We start from the raw sequence: 17,103 nt of genomic DNA on the forward strand, positions 1-17,103 counted from the left end.
TCATGAAAGTCACTGAGAAGGGGAGTCTTTCACTCCTATTTCCAGAGGGATCCTTATGCTCTTTCTAGTCAGGTTATGATGTTTTTACTCTCATAGCAGTGGTTCACTTGCATAGATCTATAGCTAGCAAATGGGGAAGATTTTCCTCTATGCCACTAAACAGATTAGAGTCAATTTTCAAAGGCATTTTAATGAAAAAACCTAATTAACAAAAATTAAATCCTTTTTTGTACCACTGGCTACCTAGCAAGAGAATTGAGGTTAGTTTTCAACATTATTTTCCCATTTTGACAGTGTTTTTCCCAGAGTTTTACTATTTCCTTTTTTTTTTCAAATGGAAAAAAAATCAATTTTGAGAAAACTCTTCCCAATCATATGATTTAAAGCTCTTTTGTCTATATTTTTATTCCTCTGCACCTGCCTTCCTACTTATACATTTTTTCCTGTTTTACCACAGAAGTATGGAGAAAAGAAAAATCCATACCTGCAAAAAATTAGGAATTTCAGGATCTTTTTTCTTGAAAAAGTTCCTGAAATATAAATAAGACAAATAGTAGGAAGACTGGAATGAAGATGTCTGATGACTAATACATCACTTGTTTTCAGAGATTTTTGTATGAGATACAAGGACTTCTAGTCTAGAAACCTAGTCTAGTCCTAGATTTCCATCTAAGATCAGGGGTGATAATGTGAGTACCTGACAGGCATATTTCTGTCTTTTGTTTTATTCTCAACTGATTTTCTGATGCTGTAATCTGGATTTCACTAAAGTTAACTAAACAAACCACAGTGCTCAAGGAGAAGACTGCCCAAACACATGGCTACAACATAGCACTTGCTGGCTCAGACAATGGTTGTTTTCAGAAAGGGCTGTTCCATCAGCATGGCAAAAACTTAAGGAGTTCAGGTAACTGCAGTCTGGACTAAAAAAACTTTGGAAGCTATTAGACACTAAAGACATAGCTTTAAATTTTGAAAATCCTTCATCTGATCCCAAGCAAAAAGCCTTATGTTAAATCTCTTTGCTTGGATTATAACCAATTTCTATTGCTATGGTTTAGCAGCTTTTGAAAATCATTTCAGGGAATCTTTTGTTGTCATAAAACAATACCTTTTTTTATTCAGTCCCTACCATCAATACTTTGTGTTTTCACAATATGTTCTATCAATAAAGCACTTTCTATCATTCAATCAGTGTAAACTGTTCAGGCTCATCTACTGTACATTGCCTGATGAAAAATTTGTGACAGCTCTAAAGCCAACTGATCAGCAAGATGATTTTTTAATCATATGCATGAGTGAAAGTATTTTACTAAAAAGGAGACATAAAAAATAAGTAGATCATTATTACTGAAGCACAGATTGCTTCGTATTTTTATCTTCTAAAATGCAGCTGAGAATATCATTATTAAGAAGAGAATGTCATTTTTCAAAAGAACTTGTGGCAGTAACAGCTAGTGAGGCATTTTTTTTATTAGCTTCAAGAGGGAATGCCTGTTACATAATACTACAGCAATTGTTTCAGGGCACAAAATTCAGAGCTAGATGATGAACAGAAAACGTTCAAGAGGGCACAGACTCAGAAATTTCATTTAGAAACTTCTACAGAACTGAATTATAGATTTCCTATGTTCTCTTTAGTGAATAATAGTGAGTGGTCTTGCTCAGATAAAGTATACATTTAGTATATGATGAAAATACTTCTATCTTGCTCTGATAGGTATGGAAGCTGTTTCACGGTATATAAAAAGGAGATTTCAGGCTATAATAATAACATATTAGGTATGGGGAAAAGTCCAAAAGGAAAAACACAGAAGTTTTCTTCTCAGAACAGGATGCATAAAACAGTATCCACTCCAGAACTGAGGTGGAAAAGTTAAACTTCATTCACAATAGCGAATGCAGGTTTCAAGCTAAGCTAATTGAATTTTATCTACTTGTCTGCCAGTAGCCATGACACTTTTATTTCTTTTTGTTTCATCTTCTCCCCAGCAGGCTTCACTTATTGGCGCAGATGGATTCCAATATTAAAGGCAATTTCCAGTTGGCTTTAGGACAGCTATTATTTAATTGGCTCCTTTAACTGTCACTAAAAGCTTTTGAAAACTCTTGTATTTAAAAAAGTCTTTGGGGCAAATTCCCTGCTGACATATTTCTATGGAGCTACACTGTAACAAATTTCACCCAAGAAATTCCACTCTCACTGCAGTATCTTAGATTTCTTTTTCTCTGATAGCTTATGTTGCTTTATTAAAATAACTAACATCAATGCCTTGGCCAAACCCCAATAAGAACCATGCAAGCCATAGCATCCATCACTTCTCCCCTAAGCTACTGAGGAGAGTTACTTGAAGGAGGCTTGTGGCCTGGGGTTGGGAACAAAGAATTAAGAAGTAGACAGGCTCCCTAACCTGGCTGAAGAAGTCCAAGTTGCTTTGCATCTCCTTATGCCACTGCTCAGCACAGTAAGAGGCAGGCACTGGGAGGGACCTTGCAGCTGCCTTCAGTTTAACAGCCATAAGAATTGTATTAAAAGATTCCTGCTCAGCAAGTCCATTGGTATTTGAAAAGGGACAAAATCACAGAAAAATGGTGACCTGGGATACTGACCATTGGTGGACTCTCAGGAATCTCCATACCACGTTCCACAGAATGGGGCAAACATGGTCTTAATCGTAATTCACAGGCTGGACTGCTCTGAGGACACTTCTTCTTATGCTGGTACATGTTTGTACTTATGTTGATATGAACAGGTTTTGTGCCAACTATGTTATTGTAAAAAACACCATTTGAGTAGCTGGTGGCAAGGTAAGAAGAGACAGTTTGTAATCTTACCTGCTTTCCTAGTCAGAGAGATTCTGTAGATAATTTTTTAACATTTAACAAATAGCATATGAATTTACTGAAGACAAAATTGCCCCCTTCCCACCTAGGGGATCAAAATCTGCTTTAGTTTTCTGAGGGTCAAGAAGGCATGAAGAGGGCTCAGGGTAGGTTTGGACATAGCCTGCATAATGATTACAACATTTCTTTGTGTACTGTAGTTATTAAAGACCTGTTGATTGACAGATGAGCAGTGGGTGTATTTGTGCTTCAGTGTACATAGGTGAGCAGTCCCCTGAAATATGGTTCATTCAGCTGGAAAGCTGCAGGGATAATTGGGCTTGACTCAAGAGCAAGTAGAAACTAGAACAGGAGAGATAATTTTGGGATATCACATTAACAAAAGCAAAAGGAGGTCATTTTTCTGAATATTTTTTCACACACTTGCAGCAACCTAAATCTGACAAGCCATCAGAAATGCCAGGGACAAAGATATTTGCATTTCTAAACACATCAAGTGCTTAGAAGCTAAATTCTTTTTCTGTAAGATCATGAGACCTTTGTGAACAAAGCCAATGCCAAAAGCTGCCTGTAGGAAACATCTCTGTTAAGAGCTGTGTGCTGAACCTTTTTGCATCAGAGCTTTATTTATATCACGTACCCTTGCACGCATGTTCCCTGCTAGCTCAGGAGTGTATAATCAATCCTACATAAGATGTATTCCCAGGTCACTAAGCAAGACTCAGTTAAGGATACACTTCTGGTTTGTTTACATATATGGTCCTGTAATAATATTTATTTTTATACTGACATGTATGTCATCTCAGTTCAATCGCACTCTAGATGTAAGGCTGTAAGCAAAATAATCCTGTGGACAAATGTATGGATTTAAACTTTAAAACAAGAAACTTCTATATGATACAGTGCCAAGACACACAGATATAGCCGGGTGGACTCACTCATTTACAGCTGCCTCTCTGAACAGACTTGACTATTGCAGTGCTCAGACTTGTTCCCTGTGTTGAACTCTAGTGATTCAGAAACTCTCAAATTAAGCCATTTTCTCCTCTATTGGCCAAATTTAATGAGGGCAGAAAGTTCATGAAATGTGAGAGGAAGAGTACAAATGAACACCTGCAACAAAATGTATGCTAACCACAATACTGCTGGAAAAATCTCAGTGGGATGGATGGGGTAGGATTCTCCTGGTGTTGGGCAGCTAACCTGAGTTTCAAGAGGGTATCTATGTTTCCTTGGTATTTACAGGAAAGGTACATTTGGGGTACAATTTGTACTTTCTTTCTCTGTCACTCAAGTTCTCTACAGAAGAAATTTGAAAATTATTTCTCATGTCTTTCCTCTAAGCACAGTCTGCAGGGTAGTCTGACAGGGGAGAGCCACTCCCATTCAGAGGTAGAAACTCTTCCTCTATACAGAAAATAATCTAAGTATCATTTTGCCCAGAGTAAACTGTAAGCCAGGAAGTTAAGACTTACAGCACTCATTGAAAGAAAGGGAAGTCCTGAGCTTCAGTGATGAATTCTCTGATGCTCAGTCTGAAGCAGGAAGGACATCACCGTTTCAGTGGCCCAGCAAGTAATTCTATTTGTTGAGCAACTGTTTTGACTAAACCGTGTTAGAGGCCCCAAGGCACCCACAGCCACAGAGCTCATAGCATGGCTGGCCAGGCAACAACTCGCCATGAGGACTGGAAGGGAAATCTTCCACAGCCCCAAAGAGCAGAGGGGAGAAGGGACATATAAACCTATTCCATATGCTTCTGTGTGAGTGATGGCTGAGGCCACAGTTTTGGCCAAATCAAATTTGCTACAAAGCCAGAATGAGGAATGGCCACTTTGTGAATCCCAGCAAACAACCCCTGCATCTCAGACCAGGTTGCAGCAGAGAATAAAAAGAAGCACAGTTGCTTGGGGAACTTTCATGTGAAAGTCTTGCAAGGAGGATAAGCAAAAAATCTCACAATATATTAAGTCCTGAGTATTTTAGCTGAGATCACACAAGGGCATGTCTGCTGAGGGACCTCAGCCTCACGCTGCTTTCGGGTCTTACAGGCAGAGGAGATGAAACCTGACATCTGCAAATGCTTATGGTAGAGTCTTTACATGCAAAGCTTGTTTCTCCAAACAGACTGTGCACACACAGAATTTCACCAGTATCTAATGGCATGTCCAAGAGGCTCTTTACGAAGGATTTGTTCCACTACCTCTCTAATAAATACTCCCTCACAGGGAGTATTAACCTCTAATACCAGTTCCATCCCTGTGTTTTCCTCTCCCCCTCCAGAACAGGTTTACCTGTGTACATTGAAAGAAACTTTATTAAATAACAATTAAAAAATGTCATTTTTTATAGCCATCCATCAACTGAGGTAAGGAAGTAAAGAAATTAAATGCTCTTTGGTTTTGAGATTGCTAGTGAAATTATGTAGACAGATCATTTTCCAATCTTAAATCTAAATAATTCAGTTGCTATAGGATCAAAATGTATGTTATGCTGCCCTCAGTTTTCCATGCATTGATTCATCCTTATTCCCTTTAGCACATTTTCACTTTGATTTGATAATGCTCATAAAAGCAGTTGGCATCCAGATTGCTCATTATCACTCTTATTGTTCCAAGCCTTATGTTCTCCTCCCCCTCCTGTAACCACTTACACTTTGAGAAGTAAAACCTTACCTTGTGTGTACATCTGTGTAAGCATTCAGCAGAAAGTCAGATCTCTTGCATTCACACCGTAGCATACCAGAGCAAATATTGCAAAATGGCTTAATCCTTCTTGTTCTAAACCAAAATTGATGAAAATATAACAACATACAAACCAAACTCAGTCACTAGTGATACTTATGCTCAGCTTCCTCTGATATATCAGAGCAGGTGCATTCTCATGGGAAAATCAGACTTCTCAGAGTGAGGATCTTGTTTATTGGCTGTATTTGAGGATCAGTGGAGTGAAACACCTGACAAGCTCAGGTATTACAAACCAAGGGCATTTATTCCCCATTGCACCTTTCATGAAGCATTATTCTACCGAAGCCTAAGAAGCTGTCCCTTGTTAAAAGGTGTGTGGATCAGGCCTCAGCAATGGTCTTCAGTTATTTGCTAGCAGAAAGGAAAGTATTCCTCATGTCATTCTAGAATTCTGGTTTTTAGAGGCTACAGTTTTACAGACAATCCCACATGGAGGGACACACTCTGATGCCTGAAATATCTTTTTTAATAACATAAGAGCATCTTTGTGTTGAAATATTTCAGACAGTTACTCTAATCACCTTACTCTATCTTTATGCATGTGAATACATGCTTTTAAATCTCTTTCTATCCTTTTTTTCCTCAGCAAAGAATTATTTTCTACTTGTATTACGTATAACAGTGAGATCCCAATTATATGAAAGCCTCTTGTTTCTATCACATTAAATATAAATAGCAATAAAAATAGACTCCTTTCCATATCTAGTTCTCACAGTTCTAAACATATAGGCAATCCACTTCAACCAACATTTTTTGTTATCATAATATAGATTTTAATGGTTTTCAAAGCATACATTTTTTTGCTGCTTTCAGAAGTAGCAAAAATTTTTAGCTAGTTTCAAAACTTATCCTTGTTACACAGCAAGTTTCTAATTCGCTGTTGTGCAGAACCTTGCAGCCTTCTCTAATTCACCTCTGTGCAGAACTGTGCAGCCTTCTCTGATTCACCTTCTCTTATAGTCTGCTTAAAATTCCTCTGGAAGAAAAAAGAGTGAGACAAAATTTTTATCAGAACAAAGTACATTTAAGGTTACAGTTCTATTTTTAGGTCCCACACCTGGTTTTGTTTGATTAACAAAATTGGTTTGAAAATTGCCAGATCTGCTTGGAAGAAAAAGTTCGCAGGTTTCCTTGATTATACACATCAGTTGGCTTTGCCACTGAATTGTCTTACTTGTTTTATCAGCTGGTTAAATAGATGTTCTGCAGTCATCTGAAAGAAAATTCTATTACAGAGAAATGTAGAATGCACAGGCACATCACTGGCATTGCCACAATAGATGTACTGAGATGGAAATTCTTAATGTTGCAATGATTTGGGGGAATTGTAACATTGAAATTCAGATCCTGGAGGCAGGCATAGAAGTGCTGCAAGAAGGACTGAAAAAAAATGAGGAGATTGCCGAGGAGAAGGGAAAAAGAGACATTCACAGCTCCACCTGCAACCTGGTACAACAGCAGCAGGCACCATCACAAGTACATCTGTCTAACAAGCAGCCTTTACAGTCTGACACGCTGTAGAGAGGTCCCTGCTTTAGAGCCATGTAAATAATAACCTTTAAACTGAGAATAACCTTTCTCAGCTCAGAAGTCACAGAGTCAGTCCAGGATATATGAGAGTCCAGAACTGAATGGCTTGTCAAAATCAGCGCTGTTCTTTCATTGAACAGGCTTTGGTTTGGAGTGTTAATTTTGTTGGTTTGGGGTTTTTTCTCTGAAATAAATATATAATAAAAAAGAAAGTCTTTCTGTGTACTTTAAGATTAAACGCTAGTTATTTATGGTTTGCACAGAGAAAACCATAAAACCAAATACAAAAACTTCAAAAGATTATTTAGGGCACATCCCTGCTCTGGTGCAGAAGCCCTCACAGCTGCTGCCCAACCTCTTCTGGAAAACCCTCAATGACACATTATCCTGAGTTAGGCTCTTGCCTCCCTATCAGTTAAAAAGTTTTTGCTAACATCCAGGCAGATTCTTCTTTCTTCTAAATTAAACCGATTTCTCTTTGTTCCTCCCAGCAGGCATGCAAAGCAATGATCTCTGTTCTTCTATTCAAACAACAAGGACTGGTAAACATTTCATATAAACATAGCCTCATCTAAGAAATCTCTGTGATTCACTGTTTCTCTTTTCAGTGGGAAGCTGGCCTGATGATTTGGATACCTTGCAAGAGTTGCAATCTAGTCTAATATGTAAATAAGATTTCAAAGTGAGAAAAATACAACACCAAAACACACAAACAGATAAACCAGGACCCAGTGTGCGTATCCCGCATCAGGGACCTGCCCTTCTGCATCCTTGAAACACAACCTGCAATCACATAAACTGTGAAATAATGGCACTCTGTGCTGCAGCTATTTCACACCAGAATATGCCCCACTCTGCACATTTGTTGTGCAAAGCCTGTACAATGCAACCTTACATCTCTCTCCAGCATCCCCTGCATCTCTTTAACCCCGTTCATCAGGTCATCTCAGGGTGCAGGTAAATGCCACGATGTGAAAGAAAAAGAGCAGAAGTGAGTGAGCTGGGATGCAATGGTTTGTTCAAGGCACCTCAGAGGGAGGACTGAACAAATGTTTGGAGGCATTTGGTAGATGTTCTTATTTCTTTTGTTGAGCTTTTGGAATATGTGCGCTGAGGCAGATGATCTGTGAGTAAAAGTGATTCACACTGAAATGGAATTTGATTACAAAATTCCAACAGCCACACAGAGATGTTTGCATTGCTTTATCATTCTCACAATGTAACCTTCACCTTCAAATAATTACATTCTTCTTTAGTGGCTACGTTCTGGATTTATCAAATCACTCCATGTGTTCAACCTTAAACATCAGAGCATAAAGGACCTGATTTACATAGAATGGAGGAATCTCTGGATTTTCATGCAAATCACTCCACTGGCATAAGTCTACTCTTTCTTCTAAGACTACAGATCCTATGCAGTGTGTGAATGGCTGCTTCTGCATCCAGCTCTAAAGCTGATGGAAGGCAGACAGAGGACATCCATGCCAAGGGAGAACACATGCACCCTATTTAAGATGCTCCAGGAGGTTCAATAGCTCAAGATGAAGCAGTAACTAATTCTTTCCTTTTTTTTTTTTTTTTTTTTTTTAACTCAAGCACCATATGCATAGTAAAAATCCTTTCTTTCTTGATGAGGACCCATTCTTTCTCTGCAAAGCTGCTAAAAACCTGAAGATATATCAGATCAGTACTGGGTGTCTGTGGCAAGGTGTTGGCAGAGGGGATATGCTGTGCTGGCCTCTGTGAGAAGAGACTGGGGCTGCCACGTGCTGAACACAGTCAGCTCCAGGCAGATCTGATGGATCCACTGCAGGGTACACCTGAGCCCATCAGTCAAAGCTGCTGGTGCCTCTGGGAAAAGGGCAAGAAAGGGAAAAATGCTACACAGTGGAGAGAGGAGTGAGGAAAGAAATGTGAGAAACAGTTCCATAAGCACTCAGGTCAATGGAGGAGGGAGAGGAGGTGCTCCATGAACTGGAACAGAGACTCCCCTGCAGCCCATGGAGAACCCCACAGCAGGAGTCCTGAAGGAATAAGCCCTGAAGGAAGCCACTGTCTGTGGAAAACCTGCTCTTGGAGAAAGGGAAAAGTGTGAGTAGGAAGAAGTGGTAGAGAGGAATTGTTATGGACTGACCATAAATCTTCATTCCTTGTTTGCCCATGCTTCTCTGAGTGAAGGGAGGGATTAGAGGAGTCAGGAATGAAGGAGTGAACCTGACCCTGGGAAGAAGAAGGGATGGGGAGAAAGTTGTTTCCATTTTGTCTTTGTTTCTCACTATCCAAATCTATTTAAATTTTTTTTTTTTCTCAAGTAAAGTCTTTTTTTCCCATAGTGGTAATTGGTGAGTGATCTTCTCTGCTCTCCCTCTCTTCAGGTGGGAGAACAAGAGAGTGTCTGGGTGGATGTCTGACAGATATCCAAGGCAAACCCACCACCAAATCACTGTGCTAAGTGCTTATAAAAGACATTTTTTGGAGTATTTTGTAAGCTGAAATTAACTACAGGAGTCACTATGTCTTTTTGATTCTCAAGAGTTTTTCCCAGCATTTTAGGGTTTTTTTTTACTTACCATCACTTTTACACCCAGCTGCTGAATTTCAAGGCATTTTATCTTTGAAGAACACACACTCCTCTTCTGAGCTCTAGCAGATTTTTTTCCCTTTGATCATGTAACAGGTAGGGTTGGAAGCACCATTTTTTGAGGTCCCAACATCTTTGATTACAAATTCCTGGTTTAAGTTGCTTATGAGCTTGCTAAGCTTCAGCTTTTGGAATACATGATTTCTGTAGTGCTTTTATACTGAAATATTTTTCAGAAAATACAAAGCAATGTATTTTAATAATTTCTGAAAAATTATTAATATAATTTTTTTTTCCATCACAAATAAAAAGGTACTCTTCAGGAACAAGAGTCCTGAAAATGGTTTACTAAAGAACAAAACAGGCTTTGTCACCACTCCAAGCCGTTCTGAACCCACTCTTCCTTATTGATGTACTCATTCCACAACCTCATATCCAACTTCTAAGTGAAGTAATATTTTCTTAGGACTGAATGGAAAGCAAGAGCTCTCTGTTCATTTCTTGTCACTCCATCAGAACTATTACCTTTTTAAATGATAATTATATCTGCATTTGTTTTAAAGCACCTATCTTTTATCTGACCTGCCACTTATAGACGTTTCAGGGCTGGAACGCCATCTATTTGTTTTTGGAATGTTTATCCCATTAACACTGTGCTTTAAATTGATAACTTTTCATGCTGTCATAAAAATATAATCTGAAAAACTGATCAAGACCTTCAGAGTCTGTCTAGCAGAAGAGAGTAACATGAAAGGAAGTGCACTGGAGTTTATATGAGCTGCATCAGGAAATTCATGCAGATGACATGAAGTGGCAGCTGGCACTAGCACAGGTTTATTTCTCTGCTTCCCCTGTAATACTGTGGGATCTGATGTAGTAGGGATATCTTTCAGTCTCTCACCATGCTGTTAAATCTGCACCCACAGCTATCAGATGTGACTGTAAGGGCTTCACAGTACGTGTGATATATCTGATGCCTTTCAAATTGACATCATTAAAAGAGATAGGAACACTAGTAATGTAACATCTTATGCTCTAGATAATCTTTAGGTTCTGTAACTAATGCAGACACAAGAAAATGAGAAAAATCTGGGGCTTTTATCAAAGAAGATTGACTTAATTGCCAAATGAATTAGAAACTTTGTATGTTGCAGTTTTGTAGATGGGTAAAAACCCTAATGTTAAAAGCTATGAAAGGCTGAAAAATATTTAATACAGTACCTCTGTGATTAGTTGCATCATAACATGCATGAGGATGTGGAGTGCAGATGGGGCATTTAAAGAAATCCTAGTCATTGTTAGCATTACACATCCTTCTGTAAGGACTGTAGCATCACAAGAGCTCAAAATAAGACCCTTCGTGGATTAGCCAAATTATATACTTGGTAAATTGATCATAGAGATACTACTTTATTAATGTAGCTTAAAGATCAAGCTATCATCCCTTTACATGGTACATTTTCTGGCATGACCAATACAGAACTGCAGAGCACTATACTCATTATTCATTTCCCTTGGTTCTAGGAGTATTGGATGTCTGAAGGAAAAAGTCACCAGAATTAATACACAGGTTTAATCATATCAGTTATTTCTAACCTTAAACCACCACACTCACTTTGCTTAATATAAGCTTATTTATAGGCTGTTGGACATTATGGTAGGGATGCAATAGTGAAGAAAAGCTATCCCGAGTTCTGGTAATTGATTTCTTGGCTTAAATATTTAGTTCAGTGTCTGTCCATGCCATTATGCATTGGTATTGAAGCACACTAGTGCTTTAACCAGCTGGTTTCCTGAGGTGAATGTAGTGATTGGTATTTTGTTGGAATATGGACTTTAAATAAGACCATTGTTTGAAAATGATCCTCTTGTCTAGGATCAGGAATTCAAGCAAAAGGCAAAGAGAAAGGAGCTAAAAAAGTGTTACAAGAATGATCTGAATTCTGAAAAAATGAGCTTTAACATGAGGGCATAATGAATAACAATCTATTTAGCCTATTCAAATGAAGGTTAAAAGACTAAGATCACAATCAAATAGTATCTAATTGTGGAAGAACTGTGACTCTTCAATGCATAATAGAGATTCAGATTTTAGAGACTGAATCTTGATATACTTGAATACACAAATTTTGAAAGAGGATAACTAGCTGTTAGAATAAGCTATTAAGGGATGTTATAACTCTTCTAATCAAGTTAGAATGCCTTTTTAAAAGACAGATTATAGTTTAGTGTTACAGTCTTGGTGCAGAAATGACTGGTGAAGGTCTTTGGTCTGTGTTGTGCAGAGTCAGACTCTATTATCACAATAACCTCTACTGTCCATAGTAATCTACCTGTTTAAGATTTCACCATAGCTAAGGGCAGAAGTGGGTGGCATAGGCAGCTCCTTCTTTAGAGCCTTTGTGTCAGAGATTTTTCCCTGCTTCTCCCTTGCCTCCCGTGGGACTAGTGGGAATGATGTTCTTCACATTATAGATTTGAGAGGAAACAAAGCAATCATAAAAATTCCCTTTCATAAATGTCTTGAAACATTTCATAAAAGGAGTTAAAAATATAAAAATCGAAACTGTTTAAATTACTTACCACTACTGAGTGCACAGAAATTAAACAAGTCTGTCCTCAGGGAGGCTTCAGTATGTTCCTCGATCTCAGTTCGGTTACAACTTTCTATAATTTATCTGAGGAGCAGTCATTTAAGTCACCTAAGGTGAAGAAGGGAACTTAAAGAACACACCCACTACATTCCTCAGCCGAAAGGAAAAATCATTATGAACCATCTCGAACTAAAAACCTTATCTAAATGCTTTACTGAGGGAGATTCCATCTTATTACAGTGTTCAAAACATATAATGTTATTTTTTTAACATCTGTTTTTTTCTAAAAGATGGCCTTTGCAGTAGACTTTTTTTTTTTAAGTCATTCATAATCTGATAAAAGAAATTATGTTTCCAATACTAATTACACTAAATCCATTTAAATAGCAGTGAAACCAAGGTAATGGCAAATACATATAAAGAAGATGGAGACAAAAAAGAAATATAATGAATGAGGTTTCTTTTGAGCTTCTGTGGAGATTTGTAGTGGTTGACCCCATGACTATCTATGAAATTTAGATTCTAGTTTCTCTGTCCTCTTAACTTGATAGGAAAATTCTCAGAGTTCACTTTCTGTTACACATCTCATACATGTACATACACTGGAGGGGAGGGGGGGAAGAGTGACAAATATATCTGACTTTGGGATGAACTTGTCCAGTATTGATAAAGCTTTCCAAAGAAGGGAAATGGTTGGAATTTCTGAGTAGGAGGACATATTGAACTGTGTATGTAAAATGCTATCTGTGCCCATTGCTTAGAAAAAAGGCTAGAAATTGAATCAATTGTTTTTGGAAACAGATATAAATGCTTTCTATCACGTCTTTCTTGTGACCTTTTATGTCAAACATATAACTGCATGAGGCTGCTAAGAGCTAAGCCATCACAGTCATTCCCCAAGATGACAGCTTGAAGAAAAAATATAAACCAGCAGTGGCTTCTGTATGATAAAATGGCACTAGACACATTCTATTAGGGACTGAGGAATACAAGCATGTATGAAGAGGAGAAATCTAAACTTGCACTGCTGCTCAGGGTTCCAGGGTGAAAAGAGAGAAAAGGACAGTGCATAAAGACCATCTTTTTTCCACAAGAAAAGATTTCATCAAGTGTTACCAGGGCCTACTGCTGGGCATGAGCAGCAGGGGTGAAAGAGAGCAGTGCTTTTATCACAATTTACCTGTGGAATATTCTTTCATATGTTTCCTCATCTCCCTTTTACCTCCCCTATAATGGTCTCATCTACTAGGAAATATTTGTTTTCTGGTTTAGGTGTTACCTGACTATGTAAAGGAGCAATTTTCTTTCTACAGACTTCTCTTACTGCTACACAGGCAAGGTTTAGACCCCTAATAACAGCCCATTAAACCAAAATCTCACCCATACTACTGTGACTCTGAGAAAGTCGTTCTGACACTCAAGGCTTGGAAAACTATTCGAATTATCTTAAGCACATTTGAGATTGAAACTGGGAGACTTAACAGAGCAGGGTTGAAAACCTGGCAGTCTCCTGTATAAAAAAGCCTGAAATCAGAGAGACTATAGGCTTTGGTGAATCATAAGGGGAAAGAAATGTGACTGGTAGGCAAGAGGTTGAATGTCTAACCCACCCAGGATGATTAATGAGGTTCCCACAGTGTTTAAAAGCACAAGGTAAAAGTCTTTGTGATGCTTTTAACACTTCTGAAAGACCAAAATCTTAGGAAAGTAAAAATGTAATTCAAAATTAAACTTCCCTTTCTGTGATCTTTTAGGGCTCCATTACAATCTCTTCTTTTTTTTTTTTTTCCATCCCACAGCTATAGCAATGTGTAACAGTGAGATGATTTGGTTCAGATACCACTGAGATCTTCAAAAAACTCAATATATTTGGTCTTTTGGGGAGAGTCGGGAAGATATCAAGCAATTTGTAAGTAACAATGTCACCTTTAAAATCTGCTGGGTGAGATGACACAGTTGGATCATGGGACTTCAGGAGACAGAAGATACTAAGGGCACCTTAGTTTAAACAATGCTTGACTGTATGGTCAAGCATAAGAAGACCCTGAAAGCACCCCTGGGAAGGATAATGCTGCTTATGTTTATGTCCTAATGGAATCAAGTGAAGCTTTCAGTCCTCACTGGAGAATTCTGGCCGTGCTTTCAAAGAATTTAGGGACATCATTTTGTAATTATTTCCACCAACTTGGTAACATTTCTTAACCAGATTCTAAGAGATTGCACTTCTGTATTGATTGATACTTTCATTTTGTGAAGTCAGTTTCACTTTAGTGGTACAAAAACATCATGATGGAAGTGGTTAATTGAATCTTTAAGTTGCAGTGAAGCATTCAGAGAAAGCTTTTAGTCCTTAGGTAACCAAATTTAATTAAAGGTTTCTGGTATAAGAACATGTTTTTGTGACTCCTGCTATTCGTTTTGTATTAGGCTTGCTGCTCCCTAAGAGTCTGTGTGGAAGCTGGGAGTTTAAAAGTTTGCTTTATTTTACTTACAGGCTTTGTAATTTGAAGGGAGAGAGTGAAGGGAAGGAAGGTAGACAGCCAAGTTGAAAAAGTGCCTAACATCAACTCTTCCACCAGCTCATTGAACTGAATAACCAGAATGATGATATTTATGCAAGACCTGGGGCCTGATTTTTTTCCTGTTAAGATTGGTGAAAATTTGAATTAAGTCTGTTGAAGGTAGAAATGGAGAAATTTCTTGTCACATTGAACTGAATGGCTGGTATTACAAAGGGATCTGCCACTGTTTAGATGGAAACAGAACCTGAGAAGCAATAAAACATCAGGTGACCCACAAATCCAAAAACTGGAAGGGGCAGACCTTTTAAGCTGGTTCAGTTGCTTTAGATATGCAGTTTTCCTTGTAATTGAGTAAATTAGCAGGTTGTAGTTTTGTGTTTTCAGACCTTCTACATTGAAATCTTTCCATTATTACATATCTCTGGTTTTGTTCCAACCTATTGTACTCTTTATTTCAAGCCTCTTCAGGAATGAGTTACCTGAATCAGGTTCACAAACAAACCTATGAACATGTTTCTTGTCACTTTTCTAAATCTGAGGTTTTAATATCAAGATTGAATTTTCATTCAGTAGTCTCCTGTTGGGAAAGGTATCACTTAAATACCTCCTGAACAAACCATATTAAATCTTTGTTTATAAATTTGGCATTGACTTCTCATCTAGATGCATGGCTAAAAATGACAAACCTCCTACTTTTGTTTATGAATGGCTCTGAAGTCATGAAGCAAACCACCATCACTCAAACGTTTATTTTATTGTAACTAGAACTAAGATTTATGGTCCAAATGGCTGCATTTGGTCTCAGTATTAACTTACTAATATAATAAGTTAAAAATAATGAATAACAATATTAACTTATTAATATAGTGTTGCATCACCATGATTAGACAGAATTATTATTTTAATTTTCATAATTAGCTAACAGAAGGCTCTGGATTTGCATTTCTTTTATCCTCTTTATGTTATTTTATTCTCTGCCTTCAGAGCCAAATATTTTTATTATTTTTTTTTCTACTTTTCATTCATCAAGAGCATTTAGCATTTCACCACAGCTGAAGAAAGGGAAAATAAACTTCCACTTCAATATCAGAGCAGAATAAACCGTATAAAATGTTTAAAGGATTACTTTTCTTATGACTGGAGACCAGCTTCCCATTATGTTTTGCCTCTCTTTTTCAAATTGCATCATTTGACTCTTGCAGACTAGAACAAAGCAGGCTGGGAAGATAACAAGGACAACTAATTTTCAATTTACAGTCTGTAATATTCTGAAAGAATATTACTTAAATTTAATTTATTATTCATGTACCTGTACCACAGTTAAAAGTTTTAGTGGGTATTTAGTAACTCCAAGAAGATTACACATCAGTGGTGTGAACAGACTAGGTGCAACACGTTAAAAAGTCTGACTGAAAGCCCCTAGCTCAGTAAAACCAGTTTGAGCTTTATCACTGCATTTCACAGGAGATCACAGAAGTGAGAAATGAAGTCTTTTGCATCCTGTCTGCTGCTTAGTAAGCTATGGATGAGTTGATAGCATCAAATTATTTCTGAGAATGGCCGTGGGGGAATCCTTAGTGACGTTCAGTTCACCACTTTTCCAACAGAGCTGCATATTCTTTGTTGAAAGTATTGTATATATCCTGCACCTGATTACAAAGATTACAAGATACCTGCAACTCAAGCACCAGTTGGAAACCCAGAAGATATCTAAGATCAAATACAAAGAGGTTCCTGGGAAACTCGAAGGGTGAAAGTGCCAGAATCTTATTTCCCAGAAGCAGCAGCATATAACAATCCCCACTTTATTCAATTTCAGATATATTTCTCAAAAAACAAAACACAAAAAAAAACCCTTAAAAAAAAAAAAAAAGAAAGAGAAAAAATTAGCAAGCAATCAACAAAACCCAAATAAAACAAACAAACAAATGAAAACAAATCAGAAAAGCTGACAGCAGGACCAGAATATCACATTCTCTTCCAAAACCAAGCTTCTCTCCTTCCCACAATAAAGTGCTCAAAGCCAGGATGGACAGTGCCCAAAGCAACCTCATCTAGTGGGTGACATCACTCCCCACGACAGGATAGTTGGAACTAGATGGTCTTTAAGGTCCCTCCCAATCCAAACTGTGCTAGGGTTCTGTGATTGTGTGTGTGTGGGGGGGGGGGAACAAACAAAAAAGCCAAAAAAACCAAAACATCTCAGCTGTCTGTCTCTGATGCCACTCTGCTTCTACCAGGACCCTCAAAACTAACCAAGAACATCTGAGAGGAAGGAATACCAG

Source organism: Myiozetetes cayanensis, unplaced genomic scaffold (assembly GCF_022539395.1).
Source record: "Myiozetetes cayanensis isolate MyiCay16 unplaced genomic scaffold, myiCay2020 scf7, whole genome shotgun sequence".
Lineage (NCBI taxonomy): Eukaryota > Metazoa > Chordata > Aves > Passeriformes > Tyrannidae > Myiozetetes > Myiozetetes cayanensis.